Source organism: Hoplias malabaricus, chromosome 1 (assembly GCF_029633855.1).
Source record: "Hoplias malabaricus isolate fHopMal1 chromosome 1, fHopMal1.hap1, whole genome shotgun sequence".
NCBI lineage: Eukaryota > Metazoa > Chordata > Actinopteri > Characiformes > Erythrinidae > Hoplias > Hoplias malabaricus.
Window position 1 is genome coordinate 86151226 of NC_089800.1, and position 20905 is coordinate 86172130.

Consider the following 20905-nt stretch of genomic DNA (forward strand, 5'->3'; position numbering starts at 1 on the left):
AATTTGTTTTCCTTTTAACACTCTTAAAATGCTGATTATCACCACACTGTTTTTAGGTGTTATTAACATGTAAATGTGTACAGCCAGTCGCCAGCAATCTGCTGGAAGCTCAAGCAGCCAGGCACTTTGGCGTATTTTGAATAGGATTTATTTATTTATTTAACACTGTGCACAGTAGAGGAATATTCCTTGAGCCAATTCAACTGTGAAGACACTGTGTGTGTGTGATCTCCACAGAAAAGTATGGAATGATCATGGAGCAGCTGCACATGATCATTAAGGTCACCCTGATCAATGCCAAGATCAATGATCCACACTGTAGATGGGTATAATGCTCCTAAGCACTGGGCTGTGAAGTGACGAAGCTCTATCACACACCCTTTGGGATGAATTTGAGTGGCACTCTACATCCCAATCTGATTACACCATCAGGACCTGACCTCAGCAAAGATCTCAAAGCTGAATGCAATGAGCTCGTCACAGCAATGTTCCACCACTATTGTAAAATCTTTCTAGAAGAATCGTGTGTGCTACTGCAACAAAAGAGAAGCACACTTATATATAATATCAGAGGCGATTGCTCTAAGACTGCAAGGGAAGCTCAGCTTCCCCAAAAATGTCAAAAAATAAGTGATCAAATATATACTGTTGTGTGTACATGTCATTGAATAAATATGCACTACAACGCACTCAACTTTTGTTCAGAATCAGCTTCTTATCACTGGTAAAGACGTGGCTTTCCTCTCAATCATTCCCACAGCTTCACAGTGCTTTAAACGGTGTGGACGCTGAGCTTCCACACAGTTCAATAGCGAAGCAGCGAAGCAGCGACGAGTCATTGGATAAATGCTGGGCTTTGTCCTGCCCATCGGACGCTCAGCGTCTCTGGGGGTCTATGGGGCAGTGGGCTGGCCTCGGCTGGCTCGGACGCTCAGCTTCTGCATGATGATTGGATGATCTGTCTGAGGCTGAATCCCTTTTTGATTGACAGCGAAATGAGCGAATCAGCGATCCTTTGGTGTAAAGATCCGTGGGAGCATTACATTTTCATTCTGTTCTGAGTTGAACCGGAGACTTTCTTAATCCTCTTAGCGGCATTTTCTTTGTTAAAAACGACTAGCGACAAATCGAGCTTCTATTTCTGGTGGGTTTTTTGTAGCGGCTTGTGTTTGGAGACTGACTTCTATCACTCTTGCTGACTTCTATCGCAGTTTCTGTCCAGCGGGTGCTGCTGAGCCCCTCCACCGTCACAAAGCACTCACAGGCGGACACACTTCACATGGGCCAAGGCCGTTTAAGCAGCCTAGCTCTGCTGAGAGGACACTAGTCAAGTCCCTGGAAAAGGCGCCTTGTTGGTACGACAGGGTCACAGATCATTTTCTTAAAAAGAACGGGGGGTAGAATTTACATATAAATAAACCGACACATTTTATGATGTAGGCCGAAATTGAGCTTCCCCTCCTTGAAAGACCAGCATCCGCCACTGATATCTATATATATTAGTTTTATATTGGACAAGGTGTACAAATATATTTGGCCATATTTGAAGTGAAATTATATTTGGATGACTGTTTATTAATAGTAGCAATAACTATGTTTTTACAGGACTGACAGTTGGATCATGAGGCTGAAGATCAACAAAGGTAGGACACTGGGATTATTCAGAATTGCTGACTTTTGCTCACTGTCAACAGTAAAGTCACTGGCCAGGGCTTGGTCTGAGAGATATTTGGTTTGTTTCTGCTTGTTCGGCTGCTTGGCTTTTTTCCTTTTAAATGCAGAGACAGTTTTGAGGGGAATATCTGGGGCCTCTGCATCAGAAATGTTTGACTATGGCTTGTTAATGCTTTGTTGTTGGGGCTAAATAAGCAATAACACTCCTCTTCACATTTTCCAAAAAAATCTGTACTGACACCTCGTGGCCTGGACATATCAGAGATTCTGTATTAAATCATTAAACATGGCCGCCCCCTTGTGGGGGACCCACTGGAGCACAGAGTTGAGCCACAGTGCTGCTGCATTGGTGTTGTTTCCCCACAGCTCCCGGTGTTAGGAGTGAGTTTGATTCTCTCTTCAGGTCACTGTCTGTTAGGAGTGTGGTATGGTTTCCCTGTGTCTTTGTGGGTTTCTTCTGGATGCTCTGGGTTCCTCCCACAGTCCAAGAGCATGTTGGTTGCTTACAGGAGATTTTCCTTAGGAATGTGTTATTTATTTATATTTGAATGCAGTATTTTCAATAATTATCATTATTTGTGTTGTCCTGCTGCAGCTGAATTGATAATAACATGAAGATTGTGTGATGTTTGGTTGAGTTGCTTTGTTGTGCTAATGATGATGATTTAAAAAAAGGTCAGAGGTCACCCTCTAGCAGTTAATAACAAGTACAGAAATGTCCTTTTCTTTCCTTAAACTGACTGTTGTTCGGGTTTCTGTTCTTCATTCTTCTGCCTTCATCTGAATAGAATTTGTTGAAACGGGGGCTCACATAAGGCCTTGAGTTTTAAAATGGCTGCCTACTCACTATTCCCTACCTTACTTACTACATAGTGCACAACAATATAGGGCACATCACATAGTGAACAACAACTGACATAACCTCATGCAGGATTTTACCAAACAAAATTTATGGTGCATTATGGGTATCCGATATCTGCTAGGGTACATTGGTTGTACACTACTTACAGTATTGTAGTGCATTGTGGGATAGTCTGAGTGAACTATATTTTAGGCAACACTACAAAATGGCAGGACCCAATGGTGCACTGTATAGTGAAGAGTGTGCAGTTTTGGACACAGTAAATTAAACGATTTGCTGTTTTGATTTTTGGAGGGTCTTTTTCACCTAACAAGGGTCAGGTAAGTGCCTTTTGTGCTGTATCTGAGTGCTGCTGCTATTCCTGTTATAAACACTGTGTTCTTCATTGTGCTGAACTGGTCACCTCTCCATGCTGATGCAATGTTTTACTTGCTACATGTTCGTTTTTCGTTCTTCAGTCAGATGCACATCTGTGCTGTGTTAAAGCTGAATAAGGAGTGGTATTTGGATATTTGGAAAGAGGTTAGATTGCTGTTATCAGGGGAAACGGGCCTTTCTAAAACTCCTCTAGGAAATAATTATGATGTAATGGAGTACATTTGGCGCTCTATATCTGCGGGGACTGGTTCCAGGACCTCAGGCAGATACCAAAATCTGCAAATGCTATCAGCGGAATATTTGCATATAACCTATATACTTCCCATGTGTTTAAATAATCTCTAGATCACTGATAATATGTAATATGATGAAAACACTGTTAATGGTTGCTATGCTGTGTTGTATTGCTTGGGGAATAATCTAGATTTTCAGTACAGGTGCAAACTTGTAGCAAATTAAAGAGGCTGAGAATATGCTAATATTCTCTCTAATGCTAAGCTAATTCAGGGTCTTCCTACACATCACTTTATTCTCATGGATTCAGGGTATTGTACTTCTACATAGTTTCAAATTCTACTGTCTGGGTTTAAAATCCATGTGAAAACTACTCCTACGCCCTGTTAGTTGTATCTCTGGTCAAATTAAGCACAACATCATGTTCTTGACGTCAACATGCAATGACCTGTGCCTAACCTTTAAAGCATTCAGACGCTTGACTATATCATCGTGTGCTCATGGGTGGGGGTTGGGGGAAAACAACATTAACCCCTAGTCAATGTCCTTTTTCATTGCCCACCACCTCTCCCTGAGATGACGACTGGGAGCCTGAGGATTTGAGTTCTGAGGGGTGAATACCGTCTGAATGATTCTCCCTCACCACTAGGTGGCAGAAAAGACACATGATTGAGGAACACTGGCAAGGATTTATTTATTTTATTTTTTAATTTGTATTATTTTGGTCGATTATGGATCAGCTTAGATCACACAGTGCACAGGATCTCATCTCATCAGCGACTCCACTCTTCAGTCCAACACAAGTGAGCTCCACGTTAGATAACCTGGTAAACTGATTATATATTTCTGAAGAATGAGGAGCTTATGGGTTTATCTCAGGTGGCTGCTGTAAGGATTGTAAAGCTGAGTCATACCTCAGATTCACGTTAAGTTAAATTAAAGTGTAATATTGAATTGTCCTAAAAATATTGAGGAGCGTCAGCTGTATTATTATCTCCCCCCCTTTTTCTGAAGACTACACTGTGTTTTGATGAAGCGAGTTTTGTTGTCAGGAATCTGTCTGTTTGTGAGACAGTGGCTCGTGAGACTGTCAAACCAAACCTGAAAATATTATCCTTCTTATTGTGCAGTTAAGGGCAGCCTCCTGGACTGAAACGTATCATCTACTGTGAGAGTGAGAAACACATGCTACCTGTTTGCTGTACAAGTCATTTTTTTTTTTTTTTTTTTTTTTTTTTTCCTCTATTTATTTCTGTGTTCTTTCTCAAAATCTGGAGAATTTTCAGCAGATTTTGTTGCATTCTTGGACAACATGGACATCACTGTGTACACACACACACACACACACACACAATGAAATGATACATTTTCTTAATGCACTGTCAAGTATTGACAGACATTTGTGTTCAATAGCTTCTAACAATGCTTCATAGCGTAATGTACTGGATGCATTTAAAGCTGTTGGGGGTTTAGTGCCCTCTGTGGTGAAGATGTGTACCTGCATGCAACCTGAGGAAATCCTTTTGAGAGTTCCCAGTAAACAAGGAACGTTCCTGGACGTTCAAAATAGGTCTAAAAGTAGTCTGTCCGTCAAGGACATATTTTAAACATCAATGGACGTCCAAAATCCATCTTAAGTTAGTTAAGTGGTGACCAATCGATAACGTCAGTGGACGTCCAAAACGCGTTTCATACAAGTAATTTATTTCGGGACCAATTAATAACGTCAATGGACGTCTGTTTGGACGTTTTTTCAACTTTCATTTTCAACCTTAAGAGAACGTTGATTAGACGGCAGTCATTACGTTATTTCAACGTTGAATCAACGGCTAATTGTTTACTGGGTTGTGCTTCAGCTCCTTCCCCTAGTGGATGATTCTAATGACTCATGCTTGCAGATGATGACTGCAGAAGTGAATGATCTGCTATCACACTGATTTTTGATTTGAATTTCTTAATTTCATGTACCAAGCCCATTAAATTGTAAAAATCCCATACTCCAAATCTGACCCAATTGCTATGACTTTGCATCTCTGATTTCAGGCTTTAAAGGAGGTTCATTACTTCTCTCACTCACACACACACACACACACACAAATGTATTCTATCCTCCTGACCCAATGATCATGCTAGTTTATTATTATTTTTTTAATGAATAAGCTTTATGTAAATCACACACAAAATGAAAAGTCATTATTAACAGCAAAAATGTGTTCATTATAAATAAAATATTAATCTATTTTATTTATTTAACAGTAGATGAAGAGTCATATTGCTTTGTAGTCCCCCGAGTGGGTCCCCTACATGTGAGGGTCCATGTTTAAAGTATATTTAGTACAGAGTCTCATAGGCCACTAGGTGTCACAGTGATGGCTGTTTCATAACGAAAACGATGATTAGGGACAAACTTAATATGGTAATGATCAGCTTACGACAGTAGGAGAATGACCCTTTGTATAGGTTAGTTACTGTACTAGTCCTGTCTAAACACTTCCTGTAAACCATTAGCAGCAGTAGGAGCCATGGTAACTCCTTGTTGTAGCCACCACTAGTGAGAAAGAAGCACATACAAAGAAAGGTAGGCCAAGGAAACAGTGAGCAAAACAAATAAAATAATGTGCACATAGATGATGCGAAGAAAAACAGGAGTTGAAATGTATGACACTGTGGGACAGAAGCCTATTTTAAACAGAATATTTTCAGTGACTATTGAGAGGGCTCTTAAAAAAGTGTATTGTATTTTCTACTGTACGAGACAGCAGCTTTATCTATTACAGCAGGCTGTGGTGTCCAAGGCTAATCGTTTCGCTATGGATTTGGACAGAGCACATGTTTGCTGTGATGGTGATGAGAAGGTGCAGTGTTTCTGTCTGTGCTGATGTCCAGCTGTGTCCTTCTCTCAAACCCCCTGCCTCTCCAACTCAACCTGGGAGTGTTATTAGATTCACAGGTCATTTTCTGCCTTTTATTTATTTATATATATATCTCTGAAACGACTAGATAGATATCTGGTGCCGGGGGGGGGGGGGGGACCCTGAAATTCAGTGTTGTTAACCATTATTTTGCTGGTGACATCAATTCAAAATAAACTAATGTATAGGAATGACTTAAGCCATGGAAATTAATTAGGGATCTGTCCCAAAAGCCAGTGAGCTGCCTAACTAGAGCATTTTACGTCATAGTGTGCGCGCTCCCGACACGTAGGCTGTCCCAATTCTTAGACACCTCATTATGCTGCCTACTAAGATATCGTAATCTGGCCAAATCTTAAGGCAGCATCGAAACCATCCTCAGCTGCAAAGACAATCCCATGATGCAATGTAAGAACAACTCCTGGATCTTCCTCCAGAGTAAAAATATTTCAAATGGCGATAACAAACGGCAAGAATAGAATCCACCGCGCTGAAACGCTGAGGCGACGCTAGCCGTTGAGGTAATATTATTTAAAAAAAAAAAAAAAAAAAACGGTTGCGTGCGGTGGGCGGGAACAGGCCGTGACGCAATCGCTGTCTAACTACAGCGTCTCAATCATCTGCCTCATGAGGAGAGACGACCGTTAGAAGCTGCCTACTTCAACAGCTGTCTACGGATTCCCACACCGTGTATAAAAGTCATTCCCATATATTACATTAAGCCATTCTAACACTTTTTAAAGCCATTCCCATGCCTTACTTTTATTGAGAAAGGCTGTCCTGAGCAGGGCTCCATTGTCCTGAGAGAGTTTATTAATTCCTGTAAAGTGAAATACATTGTAAACACTATATAGATAGATACTGTGGCCACTGGTGCGATTTCATTATTTTCAGTGTTATAATTTTAATAGTAGACTTGTTAAAGATGGGATCAGACTAATGTGGTTTTTAACTGATGAAAATACTAATTTTTCTTAATGTGGTGTTAAATTTAGGATATTACAAAGCTGTGCAAAAGTCAGACCAGCATTAATTTTTTGTCCGACAGCAGTCAGTACTGGTATGATGATAATTATGATATTTACACTTATGCAGTGCTTTTCTAGACCCTCAAAGCACTCTACAAACTTTGCTGGTAATTGAAGCAACTCCTTAAATGTGTAGAATCCACCTGGACAATGCCACAGCAGCCAAACTACACCAGTGCACTCACTTTATAGTATATAGACCTCGAGAGGGTGACCAAGCTAATGAGCTTATGTATTTGAAGTTGGGGCCAGAAGTGACTACAGTGACAGATTTAGCCGGATGTTAAGCCCCTACTTTTCCAGGAAATGCCCATAAACTTATGACCTCAGAGTCTTAAGTTACTTATTTAATTATTTATTCATTAAAAAAGCACAAGAGAAATTAACACAGAAGCCAATCAAAAGCTTCAGTATTTTGTCCAACCTTTACTTATATTACATCTTCCAAGCTGTTCAGACGTTCAGTACCAGAACTTGTCTTTTCTGACCTCTGATCATCCAAGGAAACACATTCAGATGTTGAGGTCTGGGCTCTGGTCCCTTGTCCTGAGAACTCCAGCAGCTTCTTTCAAGGATTTGCTATTGTACTTTTCAGTTTTATTTATCAATACCTGTGGATTATAGTTGTTAATGTATTCACTAATAATAATATTATCTGAAGCTTGGTGTTTCTGTAAAAGATGAAAGCTTCATTTGATGAAGACGGGTTTAGTGTTCGACCTGATGTTGAATTGCTGGTTGGTGGTATGTTGTTTTGCTTCCTGTACATAATTTGATTCATTAAGCAACTGCTCTGGAAGGTGTTGGCTTATTGAAGCAATGCGGTGAAATGCTGCTGAGCTGGTCTCTCCGTTTCTGTGTGGGTTACTGGAACTGTAAAACTCTTATCTCTGATTGACGTGAGTACTGTACAGTTCTTGATGTTATAAATATTGCATCGCAAAAACTGTAGGAAATACTGCACTCCAACAGTGGAAAACTACTTACATTCAAAACAAAAGTCCTGACACATCCATTTTATCATAATACAAAATATACATATATTCATGCATACATTCCAGGTTAATAAAAGTGTACCAAGCCTATACTCTGCATCCAATTGTAGATGTGCGCACACACACATGCAGACAGCTTGATAGCTAAGCTAAAACATTATCTGTAGTGTTCCAGAATATCTGTATTTTTAAAATAACCAATATTGTGATGATGTTCTGATGTATGTAATGACGCCATGCAGTTATGAATAACATGGCCTATGTTTATTACGTGAGTCATTTAGGCGCAGACAGTATCTACAGCGTCCGCACTTCACCTCCACACACAGATCAGACACGGAACAAACCACGATAAAGTTAGGTATGAGAGAAGCCTGTCACAACAACAACTGAAAACACAACTAATCTTTCACCAGCTGAAGCAGAAGCACCCAGTTGAGTTCAAGGTAAGTCGGAAACCCTGTGAGGAGCCAATGTGAGCTCTGACCCAAGCAGACAGACCACACTGACTCAACACAGCATCTATTCTGTATGTGTTTATCTCATTGCTGTCCAAGGGGAAAAAACATTCTTAACTTGCATTGGAAATGAATGTAAAAATAATTAATCCAAAGTAATTCTGGAGCATTTCCATTGGTCCCTTCATCAAGAAATGTTCAGTGTGAGGGAGAGCCGCTGTGTTCGAATGATGTAGAAACTTCCATTAAAACTTCATTAATGGAGATGCATGATTTTCTTTGGACAGTGACAATATGAATGCACCATATCATATGTTCTGTGAGGAATGTGGTGTGTTCTCCCTGTGTCTGCGTGGGTTTCCTCCGGGTGACTGTCTGTGAGGAATGTGGTGTGTTCTCCCTGTGTCTGCGTGGGTTTCCTCCAGGTGACTGTCTGTGAGGAATGTGGTGTGTTCTCCCTGTGTCTGCGTGGGTTTCCTCTGGGTGACTGTCTGTGAGGAATGTGGTGTGTTCTCCCTGTGTCTGCGTGGGTTTCCTCCAGGTGACTGTCTGTGAGGAATGTGGTGTGTTCTCCCTGTGTCTGCGTGGGTTTCCTCGGGCTGACTGTCTCTGAGGAGCGTGGTGTGTTCTCCGTGTGTCTGCGTGGGTTTCCTCCAGGTGACTGTCTGTGAGGAGTGTGGTGTGTTCTCCCTGTGTCTGCGTGGGTTTCCTCTGGGTGCTCCGGTTTACTCCCACAGTCCAAAAACGCATGTTGGTAGGTGGATTGGCGACTCAAGTGTGTCTGTGTTGCCCTGTGAAGGACTGGCGCCCCCTCCAGGGTGTATTCCTGCCTTGCGCCCAATGATTCCAGGTAGACTCTGGACCCACCGTGACCCTGAACTGGATAAGGGTTACAGATAATGAATGTATATACCAATGATGCTTGTATCTCAGTGCAATTATATGCTGTTATTACACACTGGTTTTTCTGCTTGCACTCACACTCAGTATTGTGCTCCTGTACCTCTCTTAATGTATAGTGATTATTAAGAATGTTTTAGTTCTGGAGGCAGTGTAAGGGTATTTTTTCTGCAAATAGCAAACACTTATCTGCAAATACAGTAATCAAATAATAATAATAAAAATGTGTTCATTCATTAATTAATTCATCACCTGTAACTGCTTCATCTTGATCAGGGTCAGTGCAAGTCTGGAGACTACAAAAATCATTTCAAGGCAAGAACAAAACCTGTACTGGGTGCCAATCCACCGCAGGGCATCACACACTCACCCAGTCATTCACACACTCTCTCACCTGTGGGCAATTTCCACAGCCAATCCACCTCCCAACATGTGCTTTTTGGAACCGGAGCACGTAGAGAATAAGAAACCAATTTCAGCCTCAGTTTTAATTGTTTCTCTTACACAGCTCTGGCCAAAGAACACAATAAATGACAGGATAACTATGTCCTTAAAGGTCTTTAATAAAAGCGTTGGGTTCTGGGAAGAATTATACAGTTAACGTGTGTGTATTTATTACATTATTTTTAGTTTCTTTTTTTTGGGGGGGGCTTACTGTTATCACAAATATCAGCAGGGGGGGAACACTCCTCAGCCAATCAGACTGCATGATGGGAACTAACTGTTATATAAATGAATCTGTCACCTTTATACCCTGCTCGAACGGGGCCAGTTTGAATGGCAGGACAATTCTGTTTCCACTTATTCTCTTGAGTGTAGGAAGGAAAGTGGAGAGGGTTTTTTTTATTTATTTATTTTTTTAAAGAAAAAAAAAAGAGGGAATGACTGAGATGTTTTACAAATCTGTTCAGAGAGCTCCTGGTCTGCTATATTGCTGTATTGACAGGGGCAATCTGTCTCAGTTCTGCAGCAAAATGACAGAACACAGCAGTGTGCAGTGTGGGCTCCATGTCGGCGATAACCCATCATCACTGACCTGCAGAGAAATGCCGCCTCTTACATTTGGTTTAATTATTTCTTGCTTGCAGCTCATTGGGATGAATGGAGGAATTCTGGGAGAAGTGCAGATTCTACTCTTTCTGTCCACACCAGATTTGTCTTTGTGAATAAAGAGGAGGCATTTTATTCTGATTAGAATCGGATGAAAAGTGATTTGTTGTGTGTGCATTTTTTTTGCCCGTTTTGTGATGTTCAGCAGTTGGATTTTATTGAGAATGCAGACAGTGCTGCAGTGTACTGACTACATCTGTACATCATTATAGAGCTGTGTTTAATGTCATAACCATGCAATAAGTAATTTGAAAGTGTCATATAAACTGAATGAGTAACAAATCAAGTAGCTTCTAATCTTCTGACGATCAACAAAATTGCCCATCAGGGTTATGGCAAAAACACACAAATGAATTCTAATGTTGTCACTGATCACTTTTATTCATTCGTTGTCTGTAACCCTTATCCAGTTCAGGGTCACGGTGGGTCAAGAGCCTACCTGGAATCATTTGGCGCGAGGCGGGAATACACCCTGGAGGGGGCACCAGTCCTTCACAGGGCAACACACACATTCACCCTTATGGACACTTCAGTCGCCAATCCACCTACCAACATGTGTTTTTGGACTGTGGGAGGAAACCGAAGCACCCGGAGAAAACCCACGCAGACACAGGGAGAACACACCACACTCCTCACAGACAGTCACCCGGAGAAAACCCACGCAGACACAGGGAGAACACACCACACTCCTCACAGACAGTCACCCGGAGGAAACCCACGCAGACACAGGGAGAACACACCACACTCCTCACAGACAGTCACTCGGGGGAAACCCACGCAGACACAGGGAGAACACACCACACTCCTCACAGACAGTCACTCGGGGGAAACCCACGCAGACACAGGGAGAACACACCACACTCCTCACAGACAGTCACTCGGGGGAAACCCACGCAGACACAGGGAGAACACACCACACTCCCCACAGACAGTCACCCGGAGAAAACCCACGCAGACACAGGGAGAACACACCACACTCCTCACAGACAGTCACCCGGAGAAAACCCACGCAGACACAGGGAGAACACACCACACTCCTCACAGACAGTCACCCGGAGGAAACCCACGCAGACACAGGGAGAACACACCACACTCCTCACAGACAGTCACTCGGGGGAAACCCACGCAGACACAGGGAGAACACACCACACTCCTCACAGACAGTCACCCGGAGGAATCATTGGGCGCAAGGCGGGAATACACCCTGGAGGGGGCGCCAGTCCTTTGATCACTTTATTGTGTTTGGCAAATATAAACAAATTTTGAATTTGAGTCCCAATCATAACATTCCAGCCCTCAGACCGTATTTAATGGTAATCCATCAGGTTTCTGATGACTATAGCCACAACAGCGTGGGAGTACTTTGGAACACTAAACACATTCATTTAACACGGTCTGCTGCTGCATCAAGGAATGCAACACAAAATGGTGTAATGCAAAGAAGCAGCCATGGATTATTTTTGTGAAGAAATCCCAGAGTTGTCTGAGATGTGCTCTTCTGTGGTTGGATGAATTCAGGTTTCCAGACATCGGCTTCTATGTGTCAAACACGAGAAGTGCAAACCCCCCCAGCCTTGCCTTTACGGATGCTGGTGTGTCAGTGCCCATGGCATGGATGAGCTTCATATGTGTGAAGGTCCAATTGACTCCAGGCATCTGTGCCTCAATCGACATGAATTAGTGACGTCAAGTTCTAAATAAATGCTATTTAAAAAAAAAAAAAAAAGCTTATTTTTTTACTGAAAACACAACCTTTTTCTTTGTACTTTTAGGTGTTAAATGTTCAAGTGATTTAACAACTTAGATGTAGGTTTTTATTGCATTTTTAGAAAGGGATCATTCTTTGGGGAAATGGGGTTTGTCTTGAAACAAAGCAGAAGATGAAACCACTGTAGTTTGATTTCTGTGGATTCTTTTAACTCTGTGCTTGTGAAAAGTGTCTGGAATAGTGTAGTGTGTAACACCCTTACGTTCAGGAAAGACCACTATGCCACACCAGTAAAATCTCCACTAGTCACAGAGTACCAATGGAGGAGGGTGGAGGCTAACACATGCTGTATCAGAGACACAAGGCCAACCAACTCCTTCCTTTCAAGTTGCTCCTGATGCAAGGACAAATGAACAGTGAAACCGCTTGTTCTCTGCAATAGGGCCAATGTGGCTCAGTTCTGTTCATAAAGAATGGGAATCAAATGTCTTTCAAATATTGTAAACATAAATGTGCTTTTACTGATATTGCACAGTGTACAATGATAATGTCTCTCAATTTCAAGTGACTGTCTGTGAGGAGTGTGGTGTGTTCTCTCTGTGTCTGCGTGGGTTTCTTCCGGGTGACTGTCTGTGAGGAGTGTGGTGTGTTCTCCCTGTGTCTGCGTGGGTTTCTTCCGGGTGACTGTCTGTAAGGAGTGTGGTGTGTTCTCCCTGTGTCTGTGTGGGTTTCCTCCAGGTGACTGTCTGTGAGGAGTGTGGTGTGTTCTCCCTGTGTCTGTTTGGGTTTCCTCCGGGTGACTGTCTGTGAGGAGTGTGGTGTGTTCTCCCTTTGTCTGCGTGGGTTTCCTCCGGGTGACTGTCTTTGAGGAGTGTGGTGTGTTCTCCCTGTGTTTGCGTGGGTTTCCTCCGAGTGACTGTCTGTGAGGAGTGTGGTGTGTTCTCCATGTGTCTGCGTGGGTTTCCTCCGGGTGCTCCGGTTTCCTTCCACAGTCCAAAAACACATGTTGGTAGGTGGATTGGCATCTCAAGCGTCCATAGGGGTGAATGTGTGTCACCCTGTGAAGGACTGGCGCCCCCTCCAGGGTGTATTCCTGCCTTGCGCCCAATGATTCCAGGTAGGCTCTGGACCCACCGCGACCCTGAACTGGATAAGGGTTACAGATAATGAATGAATGAATGAATTTCAGCCATGTGAGGCAGCGAAAACATGCACACATGCATACGCACACACACCCACACACTAGTGAACTATGAGCAGGGTGAATGCACACACACCTGAAGCTTCAGACAGCCATCCCCAGAGCTGTTGGGTTTAGGTGCTTTTACTCAAGGGCACCTCAGCTGTGGATGTTGAAGGAGGAGACATTGCAGTTCTTACAATATTCCCAACCCCATATTTCCTGACTTCTCTAACCTTTATGCCAGGAGTGCCCCCAGTGTAAAGGATTCCTTGTAAATAATCATAAAAATACAAAGGAATAACCATGTAATAAGCAATGTATAGGAAACCCACAATAATAAAATTGCAACAAACAAGAGCCGGAGACTCAGTTAGTCAAGGTTTCAGACAGTTGGACTCCACCAGGTCAGTTTCTCCGATTCGCTCCGCTTAAGCAAACACTAGCAACAACATCTTTTGAGGGAAAACAGATTGGTGGTGAAGTGTATTGGAACGACGTAGGATCATATCTTCCCACACAGTGCAGGAGATTTAAAATCAAGCTTGAATGTGGCTCTGTGGTGGGGGGCTCTGTTCAGATTAGTTGACTACTTGTAGTCAGCGAATGCAGGGATATGTTTTGAAAGCCACTGTTGATACCTCTTACACTGAATGAGCCCAGGGCGCTTAGAAAAAAGGCAGAAGCAGCGACAACAACAACAGTAGCAGCAGCAGCAGCAGCATTGGCAATGAATAACAGTTCCCTATCTTTACAGCACTCCAGAAAAAAAAAAAACAAACATTCATACATTTTTATATATAAAAAAAAAGAAAAAAAAAACATTTGGGTTCTCATAGAGGAACGTATCCATGCGAACAACGAAGGCCGTGAATTTTCATCGGCAGAGTGCGGCTAACGTGAGGGGGGGCTGGAAGAAAGGTCATTCATCTTGATTAAAAATACATTGGCGCTGGGTCAGGGCCGAAGAAAGGGTTCAGAATTAAACTGTTCTGCTTCAGAAATTAATTTGATAGCTTCTGGTCTCTGTGGTCATTTGTGAGTGTGTGTGTGTGTGTGTGTGTGTGTGTTTTCTTAGTCTAGAATAGTCATTCTTTTTTCCATTAGTGAAGTGGATGTGACTGCATTCATCACAGACTGCTCCAGTCCTACTCCAGTGTTTACGGCTGAGACCGACTGTCAACAAAGCAGTGCCACTCTTCTTTACCGCCGCTGACCGCTGCTTTTACAAGACCCCAACAGACAAATGTTTGTACTGCTCTTTGCCGGTCTGATTAGTGAGGGATACGGCTGAATCATTTATACCAAGCTTCCTTGTAGACCGGTGTATTTAAGCATAGGTTAAAAACAAAGCTATTCAGAGAAAGCTCTACAGTGTGATGACGACACCCAGAGGTACAGAGGATTGCATACCAACCACCTTTTGTCCACAGTTCTATGCCCAGATGTTTTCTCAGGTAAATGTGATGAGCTGGGTACGCTACTGAATTAGCTCTGCTTTAATAAGATCTGACCATTCTGATTGGTTAGGAAATGAATCAGCTGATTCATTTCTGATTCAGGTAAAAATATCCAATGATTTTAGCGAATGAACAGAACATGACTTGTCAGAAGTATCAAACTAAAAAATGTTTTTGAAAATGCCCTGCTTCGGGTTACTGTCTGTGAGGAGTGTGGTGTGTTCTCTCTGTGTCTGCGTGGGTTTCCTCCGGGTGACTGTCTGTGAGGAGTGTGGTGTGTTCTCTCTGTGTCTGTGTGGGTTTCCTCTGGGTGACTGTCTGTGAGGAGTGTGGTGTGTTCTCCCTGTGTCTGTGTGGGTTTCCTCCGGGTGACTGTCTGTGAGGAGTGTGGTGTGTTCTCCCTGTGTCTGTGTGGGTTTCCTCCGGGTGACTGTCTGTGAGGAGTGTGGTGTGTTCTCCCTGTGTCTGTGTGGGTTTCCTCCGGGTGACTGTCTGTGAGGAGTGTGGTGTGTTCTCTCTGTGTCTGTGTGGGTTTCCTCCGGGTGACTGTCTGTGAGGAGTGTGGTGTGTTCTCCCTTTGTCTGCGTGGGTTTCCTCCGGGTGACTGTCTGTGAGGAGTGTGGTGTGTTCTCTCTGTGTCTGCGTGGGTTTCCTCCGGGTGACTGTCTGTGAGGAGTGTGGTGTGTTTTCTCTGTGTCTGTTTGGGTTTCTTCCGGGTGCTCCGGTTTCCTCCCAAAATCCAAAAACACACATTGGTAGGTGGATTGGCGACTCAAATGTGTTCGTAGGTGTGAGTGTGTGTTGCCCTGTGAAGGACTGGCGCCCCCTCCAGGGTGTATTCCTGCCTAGCGCCCAATGATTCCAGGTAGGCTCTGGACCCACCGCGACCGTGAACTGGATAAGCGGAGTTACAGATAATGAATGAATGAATGCAAAAAGGACCTAGAATGAGAAATGTGCATGTTTCAAATTAAAAGGGGTTTGAGGGTTCAGATTGTCTTAAATACCCAGATCCCCAAAAGAAACCATCAGTTTAAAGTGTAAATATTACAGTATATTTTGTTTTTCAAATTAATTCCTGGAAGAAATGTGGTTTCAGACGGCCCTAAAGCGGACCGTACCATTTCTGTCCTTGCCTTCCTTCCTCACGCCCAGCACTGGTCATGTCTTATTTAGGGTTCGCAATGCGTAGCCAGAGAAGACGCTCTATGCTAATGTCAGTTAGTAATTATCCCGCTTGTGTAATACACTTTATTGCCTTCTGAGACTCTGAATTAGATTGTGTCAACTGCATATGGATGAGTGTTAACATCAGTTCATTTACTGTGAGGACTGTAAGACTGCAGTTCACTGAAGCACGCACCTGAGCTCTTCTGGTTTCCCCCCAGACTGTCAGTGTACGATTCACACTCTGGAAGCTTTGGATTTAATTTTCAGACGAGGCTCCTCTTGCTTCACTGGTGCTGGACATCACTCTCTCACTCGATTCAGATCAAAAAACCCAACGTGAATTTACAGAAAATGAATTGCAGAAATGGTGCTGTCACTTATTGATGGAGAATGTTACACTGGAGGAAGACAAAATAAAATCCTGCCACATTTTAACTTTGGAGCTCATGTTTGTGGTTACCTTTAGTGTTCGGGACAGGGTTAAAGCTGAGTTATTTCACGTGTACGTACACAAAGCGCAAACTACATTTCCTCCACACTGTCCATATCCAGGCCGTGGGCTTTTATGTCAGTAGATGCAAAATCGCATTGACATCTCATTGTTCAGACGCAGACTAGAAAACGTCTAGGCGTGTTTTACAGATCTTGGCTCACATTGTCTTTTGTGGTTTTGAGTGACAGCTTCTTATTCAACCAGTACAAACCAGTTCTGCTCTCAGAGCACGAGCAGAAAAAGCCAAGAGAGGCTGAGGCAGAAAATGCTATGTTTTTATAATTCATGGGATGGTTTGTTAATTAAAAATAAATACATTTTAATAACATTCTAGTAGATACATGAAGGGCGGCACGGTGGCGCAGCAGGTAATGTTGCAGTCACACAGCTCCAAGGGCCTGGAGGTTGTGGGTTCGGTTCCCGCTCCGGGTGACTGTCTGTGAGGAGTGTGGTGTGTTCTCCCTGTGTCTGCGTGGGTTTCCTCCGGGTGACTGTCTGTGAGGAGTGTGGTGTGTTCTCCCTGTGTCTGTGTGGGTTTCCTCCGGGTGACTGTCTGTGAGGAGTGTGGTGTGTTCTCCCTGTGTCTGCGTGGGTTTCCTCCGGGTGACTGTCTGTGAGGAGTGTGGTGTGTTCTCCCTGTGTCTGTGTGGGTTTCCTCCGGGTGACTGTCTGTGAGGAGTGTGGTGTGTTTTCCCTGTGTCTGCGTGGGTATCCTCCAGGTGACTGTCTGTGAGGAGAGTGGTGTGTTCTCCCTGTGTCTGCGTGGGTTTCCTCCGGGTGCTCCAGTTACCTCTCACAGTCCAAAAACACACGTTGGTAGGTGGATTGGCGACTCAAGTGTCCGTAGGTGTGAGTGTGTGTGTGTGTTGCCCTGTGAAGGACTGGCGCCCCCTCCAGGGTGTATTCCCGCCTTGCGTCCAATGATTCCAGGTAGGCTCCGAACCCACCGTGACCCTGAACTGGATAAGGGTTACAGATAATGAATGAATAGACACATGAAGCCATTTAAACTAGGCACGTTATGAAGTTTCTAAACAACACTGCAGTGTTAATTGTAACGTTACGTGACATGTTTAATACAGGGGGATTGAGTGTGTGCGTGTGTGTGTGTGTGTGAGAGAGAGAGAGAGAGAGAGAGAGAGATTGTAAACAGGGGTGAATGACTGAGTGAGTGTGTAATATCCTGTGGGGATTTGTCACCTTTCGTCACTAAAGAAAAAGCTTGGAACCCTACCCATAGACGCCAAGGTTACCTCATCTAACTTTATGCAGATCATAGCGAGCTGCAGTGTATACCACAGACGTTAATTTACTGCATTTCCTTCAGCTCTCTCATATTCATTTGTCTCCAGAAGGTGGGAATGACCAGACAAACATGAGTAAGGGAGCAGAGTCGGAGAGCCGAGTTTCTAGGCCATGTTTATGCATTTCCTGCCAAAGCATGCAAATAATTCACAAAGGTGCTCATTTGTGCACTGTCCATGCGATGGTGCCGCCACACGGATACAAAATGTTTACTGTGATTGCCGTTTAATTAACACAGCCATGCCCTTGATCTCGCTTCGGCTAATGATTAATTTATGGCTTATTCAGCTGAAGATTACCGTCGCCCATATTTTCATGCGATTGGTTTCCTCTCCTACCTCCCAGGCTATTAGACCACATCGCCTCACTTCGCAGATGTGTGCGAAGTCAGTGATAGATGTTTGAGGCTGCGCAGAGTGGGATTAGTATATCCTCTCAGCAGAGTATCCATCACCAGCCTTAAATAACTAATCTTAATACCGAACATCAAAAACATCATGCATAATTAACACCAAACAGCGGAAAACCCTGTCAAACACATGCGAGTAAACAGCGGCTTCTGAATAAATGACACCGGTCAAGTTAAAAACTGGAAAATAACGTTTCTAGCTGCTGGAGCAGTGCAGGGGGTATTTCTCTGTATTCGCCATCGTTTCTGAAGGAGAAGAAGTAAACAGGAGTGTTTTGATAAATGGCACAATTCTAATAAAAAGAAAATGATTTGAAAACTAGTTGTCAGCCAGGTCCTCTTTTCTTTTCCCCTCTTTTATTAAGTGTTTTACAAAGTGAACACAAAGCAGGGCCGTAATATTACACACAGCCACAGATGCTGGTTTCAGTAACCCACAAAAATGAATGGGTTATTATTGTTATAGTTCCTTTTTATAGACGCAAAGCACCCTTATGATTTGACTGGTGACTCTGTTCACTCATTCTCATTGACTCAAAACCCTCTCACCACTTCCCACAATTTGTCTAATACTGAGTAATTCACTCACTCACTCACACACTCGGTCTCTTACATAATCACACTCACCCTCACTGACTCATATATTTACTCACACCTGTGAAGAGTTCCACTCACTCACCCAGTCACTCACAGACTCACACCTGTGAAGACTTTCACACACTCACCCTGTCATTCACACTCGCCCACGCACTCACACCTGTGAAGAGATTCACTCACCCAGTCACTCACTCACTCACACCTGTGAAGAGTTTCACTCACTCACACCTGTAGATAGTTTCACTCACTCACCCATTCACTCACACTCACACCTGTGAAGAGTTTCACTCACTCACCCTGTCATTCACACTCGCCCAGACACTCACACCTGTGAAGAGTTTCACTCACTCACCCATTCACTCACACTCACACCTGTGAAGAGTTTCACTCACTCACCCTGTCATTCACACTCGCCCAGACACTCACACCTGTGAAGAGTTTCACTCACTCACCCAGTCACTCACACACTCACACCTGTGAAGACTTTCACACACTCACCCAGTCACTCACTCACTCACACCTGTAGATAATTTCACTCACTCACCCTGTCACTCACACACTCACACCTGTAGATAATTTCACTCACTCACCCTGTCACTCACACCTGTGGATAATTTCACACACTCACCATGTCACTCACCCAGTCACTCACACACTCACACCTATGGATAATTTCAGAAAGCCAATACATCACCCAACATTTTTTTTTTTTTTTTTTAGATTGTGGGAGGAAACACATGCAAACACAGGGAGAACACACCACACTCCTCGCAGGCATTGACCCGAGGTGGGGATGGAAGCCAGGAGCCCAGGACCACTCCACTGTGCCAGTCATAAAAAGCCCCATTTTAGTGAAATTGAAGTCTTTGTGACTGAAGAAACATGGCTGACTCTTATTTATTCAGAAGCAGATGAGTTTTTCCTTCAGCTGTGAAGTTTTCAGGGCGTGTTTGTAGTGCGCTCAGGAGAGAGGTCTTTGAATATGAAGCACTAATCATTCCATCAGTGTTTAGGGCTTTTGGAAAGGGACTAAAGCTCCATCTCCTCACACTCGAGTGAACCGCATGCTGTGTGTACTAAATATTACTCCTATCACTGGCTTCCAATTCCCAGTCGTCCTTAAGGGGAGCTGATGTAAACTCTTCAATTGTAAACCCGGCCTAAGTCCGATAGGGAGCCACAGGTCGGGCTGCGGGAGATAAATGGAGGACCGGAATAATACCGAGGTCATTTATGCCACTCATAACTGCTCAGATTGCTTCGAAAGATCCTTTTCAGTCAAAGCACTGGAATATCTATGGCCTTGTGCTGCATTTTCTCCACACAAATCAGCCATAACATTACGACCACCTCGTTTCTACACACACTGTGCATTTTCTCAACTCCACTGACCACACAGGAGCATGCTGGAGTTCTATAACTAATGGTCAGGACCCCCACAGGGCAGGTATGGATTGGGTTGTGGATCATTCTCAGCGCTGCAGTGACTCTGACACTGTCCACCCACAGTCCACTCTCTTAGACACACCCACCACATTGCTCCACCTTATAGACGTAAAGTCAGAGACATCAATGGACACAGGACACTGTCTGCTGAATGTTTTGGTCGGTGGACTATTCTCTATTAAAAACTCCAGCAGCACTGCTGTGTCTGATCCACTCGCACCAGCACAACACACACTAACACCACCACCACATCACATCTGCTCTGTAGGGGTCCCGAATGTTTGAAAGAAGGGGCTGTAAAAAGTATGCATAGCACCAGACGACCACTGTCTAATTGTTGAACTACAAAGTGCTCCCGTGTGGTCAGGGGAGCTGAGAGAATGGACAGAGTGTAGACATAAGAAGGTGGTGATTATGTTATGAAGTGTGTGTGTGTGCATCCACACACTATATTCTTATCTTTATTTCCCCCTTTATCTTGTCCGTGTGAAGCACATGCATATTTCCCTGACCCTGACTCGCCATGAATCTGAAGGAGCTGCATTGACCAGTTGTGTCCAAGCTGCTCAGTGCATTTTCTCAATCA